This window comes from Dermochelys coriacea, chromosome 7 (assembly GCF_009764565.3).
Source record: "Dermochelys coriacea isolate rDerCor1 chromosome 7, rDerCor1.pri.v4, whole genome shotgun sequence".
Lineage (NCBI taxonomy): Eukaryota > Metazoa > Chordata > Testudines > Dermochelyidae > Dermochelys > Dermochelys coriacea.
In genome coordinates this window covers 78,307,013-78,312,273 of record NC_050074.1, presented here as the reverse complement: position 1 = coordinate 78,312,273, position 5,261 = coordinate 78,307,013, and positions in this window count along the sequence as shown.

Below are 5,261 nucleotides of genomic sequence, written 5' to 3'. Positions count from 1 at the left end.
AGCTGAGCAGTGAGCGGGGAGGAGCATCTGGAGGAAGGAGGGGGCTGGCTTAAAGCTGAGAGCTCAGGCAGAGCACAAAGCAAAATCCACTTCAGGCCAGCATAGAAGGAGCAGAAAAACAGCCTGCATAAAGCAACTGGAAACAGAGAAGATGAGAGAGAGCAAGAGAAATCAGCGTCTAAGTCTACACACGTCATCTGATCATTTAATATAGAAGCAAACAAGTGCAAACCAGACACAAACAATTTAATGACAAGTAATGATACGGAGGAGGGAATAAGCATTTTGCAAGGCAAGAACAATACTGAGCCAGTAGGACATATTGGTAAAATCCTGGTTCTGCTGCAGTTGATGGGACTTTCGCCATTGTAGACACATCTTACTGTCATTGACGCGTTGATTATATGGCAGCGTAAGCTGATGTAAGTGTAGTAGGGTTTGCAAGTTTGTATTTTGAATTATAGTAAGGGTATGTCTGTGCTGCAAGTGCTCCAGCAGCACAGCTGCAGAACTGCAATAAGTGTATAGCAGCCACTTGCTACAGAAGGGGTTTTTCTACTGCTACAGTAAATCCACCTTCTCAAGAAGTGGTAGCTAGCTTGAGGGAAGAATTCTTCCATTGACCTATCTATGTCTACAGTGGGAGAATGGGTAAGTCACCTCGCTATATTGCACAGGACGCGACAGTTTTCACAGTCCTGAGCAATGTAGCTAGGTCGGTCTAACTTTTAGGTGTAGACCAGGGCTAAGTTGCAAGTAACAGAGGTAACTAAGGCCCCAATCCATGCAGGTAGACACCTGTTTGTTTGGCTGCCATTTGCAGGAATGGGGCCTGGCTACACTAGAGAGTTTAGTGTGCCACTGTAAGCTCTCTAATGTAGCTGCTCTAATGTAGAAAACTCTCCCATCAGCTTTATTCCAGCCCCCGTGAGTGGCAGTAACTACTTCATCCCCGAGCAACATAATTTATGCTGACATAAGATGTAGTGCAGACATAGCCTAACAGATTCCACCGAAGGATGTGATTGTATTGTTTGTACCTTTATAGATCTCCTTTAGCTCCTCCAGCCTTTTCTTTCTTTTCTTTTTTCTGATTTGTGGACCATGATCTTTAAGTCCTTTATTTGCTGAGTCAAATTCCAATTCCCAATATTAAGCCTTGTAACAACATTGCCTTTTGCTTGTCCTTTTTGCATTTCTTACCCAGCATTATCTGTTGGAGTTCCTTTTCCAGTCTGTCCCAATCTCCACACAAATACATCTGGGGGGAGTCCACAGAGCCTCCTTTGGATTCAACTCACCCCTCCAGTGCCCTGTAAACATCTTAATATTTGAACACTTCTAATGACATTGCTAAGCTTCTGGGTTGTGAACCTTGACCGAAAAGCTACACGTATAATAAATTACACGTTACCTGTTCCAGATGCATGGATCCTGGTTGAGTCACAGCACCACTAATGGTGGGATGACCTCTGAGACCTCTTTCCACTCGGCTTCCCAAGAACTCAGTTCCAGCTTCCGTCACTTAGGTATCCTTATTTGGCATGCAGCAGCACTCTGCTGATTAGATTCAAACACTGGGGGGATGGGGGAGATGAATGCAGGGTACATCACATCTCCAAAGTTACACAGAAACCCTCTCCCTTTATATATATTACATATCTCATTGCATTCACTGTACATTGTATAATTTTTTGATTGGATTGGCTACTTCACAGGAACCAATCCCTATGCAGCATGTGCTGTCCATGCACTGCCCATACTTCAACTTCCTCTTTACCTGATCTCTATATTCCTAACTTATTATGTCCCTTGTTATCTAGCTCATAATAAATAGTTCCCTGGGTGTTCTCCCTCTTCTCTTAGTTGGCTCAGACATTCTGTCTTTTTAGCCTACTGATGTATTTACTTATCTTATTTAGCACAAACATTGCGTTTTCAACCTGATGATTCATTTATATCCCTAATTCTATCTTCCAAAAAATGAGGCATCCCTCCATTGTTAATTACTCATGTTGGGCCAGGCCTCAGCTACAATAATAGATTAGACATTGATCCCTTGACTAGAAAATTAGATTTTTAATCATTTATAATCTTGACCATTGAACATACTTTTGCAAATTTTGGGAGACTATATTAAGGCTGGATAGGAAGTGTAAGTCTCTTGGAATGATAGTGAAGTATCACTGTTCTAAAATATAGTGTTTGAGACCATTATTGTCAAGTGTTATGGGTTGGTGAGATAATATCTTTTATTGGACCAACTTCTGTTGGTGATTTAAACAAAATATTGAGCTTACACAGAGCTCATTGTCACAGCTAAATACAAGATGGAATAGATTGTTTAGCATAAGAAATTAACACGTATTCTAAGAGACTGGTCAAGGTGAAGTGGCCCGTTAGCAGCTCTGCAGTCAGAGGACACAAAATGGGGGTTAGTGGATTACAGATTGTTGTAGTAAATCATAAATCTACATGTTGTGATAGGCATGTGTAGGACCCATGGATCTTGAAAGGTGTGTTGTGGGGGTACTGATCCTGATAGTAGTGGAGCTATGTCTACTGGTTTTACATCTGTTGTTACTGCAGGGTCTGGTGCTGCTTTGAGTTGGTGGGTCCTGGTCTGTGGGGAGCTTGCTTCTGATTATGAGCTTGGTGAGGTTGGGGGGTTGTTTGAAGGCCAGAAGAGGGGATTCGGGAAAGGTTTATTTCAGGATGAGTATGGGTTTTTAATAGTTTAATGATACCCCATGTCACGTGTAATGGATTGTTTTTTAATGTGGGAGAGAAATGTTTAGCATTGGTATAGTACATTTCTTTAATAAGTGAAGTATATTGACAGAGCTCTAGACATTGGAAAATAGGGGCACACTTGATAAATGCCTTTGAGGTGATTCAGGCTAAATGATTCACCAGAACAGTACCTCAGAGGAAGTTATTCCTGTTGAAACTCAGAGCATCATCTTCTAATCCCTATAGTGTGTGTACTACCCAGACTGAAACTTTTTGTAGGAGTTATTTGTCCTCCATTATGTTGTCAAAAAAGTGGCAATCTGACCTTCTGCTCTGACCAAGTGTTACCGACAAAAGGAAGGCGCCAAGAGAACGTTGAATCACAAAAAGCTCCAAAGCCATGAATTACAACCTTAATCTTTTTGTTTTTTGTGGGAGGCTAACTTTGGAAGTATTAGTGACCTGATATTGTCCCTACTCTCTTGTGTTCCCCTTTACTGCTCTATTATTTGTCCTCCCTCCCTCCCTCCCCCACACACATGCTGCTCCACAATGGGAGGCAAGAGCATTCAATTATGCCACTCAGAGGCTGGACTGAGTGTCACAGGTGCACCAGGCTTTAACTTGGGCTGTCAGGGTGCTACATGAGCCTCCATCTGTGTACACAGGAGCTGCTCTTAAAGTTGGATACAACAGGGACCACCATGGAATTAGGAAGGGAAAATGAGTGGCTGATAAGGAGCCACTTGCCAGTTTACCTGCAACAGCAAGGTTGGATCTAGGGTCCTGTAGCTCTCCAACTCCTCCTACTCCTTTCCTCTTCCCTGACTTCACAGGGGCTACTGACATGCTTAGAATGAAGTATGTGCAAAAGTGTTTTGATGGATCAGGTCGATCAGGTCCTTAGTATGCATCTGTTTAGTTTTCTATTCCTAAAGTTACCAGTATTGGCGAGTAGCCTCCCCTTCATATGCCACTAGGAGTTGTGTGCGTTTTTGCAGAGAGAATATACTTCATTCTCTTCATCTGAGTTTAATCTACTGTAATTTAAATCTGAAATTGGCAGAATTTAGCACTAACGCCTAAATCACGGAAAGCCCAAATTCACACAGCTACAGCATATGACTCATGTTTGAAATCTTGCCAAGAGATGGGAGGGTATTTTTCAGGTTATTTGTATGCACAGGTTTTAGTCAGGATCTTTCCAAGCACTTTAAGATTTCCAAAAAGGTAAAAGTCACACAATGGTTTAGAGTGCCAACAAATAGGGAGATGTATGTGAGGGGGAGAAATAGAAGTTAAAGGTGCTCTGCATTTACTGCAGATTACTGAAACAAATAATTTTACAAATCTAATGTACCTATCTCTGTTTACGCTGTTTGTTTCCTTTTTAAATTTATTTCAGTCTGGATATGTCAGTTTTACTTTTGTTTTATAGTCACTTCTGCTGTCAGGTTCACAGTGTTTGAGCTGCAAGGTGAAATTTTGTTGTTGTTGTATTTTCCTAGTGGTAGATTCAGATTCATTATGATCTCTTTAGCTTGCATTCACGGACATTGCCCTTCCTGTTTTTTTTTTTTTTTGTTTGTTTTTTTTTTTTGTTAAAGGGGACAGAAGATGGGGCTGAATGACAGAATTTTCAGATTTTTACCAAGGCCTTCGCTGTGCTACTCAGGGCCCCAGGTTTTTTTAGGTACAGTCAGGTAGACTTGAGTTTGCTGTGATTTTTAAAATATTATGCTACAGTATTGATTTTTTTTTTTTAAACTGAGCAATAGATTTTCACTGTAAGCTCAAATCCTGGTCAATGGACCCAGCACTGATCTCACACCAGTTTTATACTAGTGTAGCTACACTGAATTCAGTAGTTATTTCTGATTAATACCAGGGTAAGTAAACTAAGAATCTGGCCAAGTATTTACTGCATATCATTTTCATATAGGTGTATGCATGTATTGGTCAGCAATGATGTATTTTTTTTCACCTGTAGCATGAATAGGAAAGTGCAGTATTTTTCTTTGTAGTATTAATGAGAAGTAGTCACTGTCACAAATACACATGCTAATTTGTAGTACTGATCCCTATCTGTTACTGATACTGGGCCAAATCCTGAGTTCATTACTGAGTCCATCCTTAGTGTGTGGAATGGGCATTTGCCTGAGTACTGATGAACTAAAATCCAAGTGCAGACTTAAGGGTTTTGCCCATGGAATTTTTAGCAATTATTAATTACTTGTATTACAGTAGCACCTAGGATCAGTTCCCCATGCTAGCTTTGCGTGCATACAGTGTATTATACATAAATAAAATGAACTGTTGTGCATTTTGTTACGTGAAATATACCTACTTGAAAGGATAAATAATTTTCCCAGTATCTTTCTGCCACAATAGTTGAAGAAAAGGTTGCCTTGTATCTGGAGAATTGAAGGTGAGACCATATTATTGTATGTACTGGCTCCATGTTGCTTTTTAGCCAAGTGCAGGCTGTTTTTTAGGGGAGGTATAAGTTGTGCATTTAAGTTAATGAT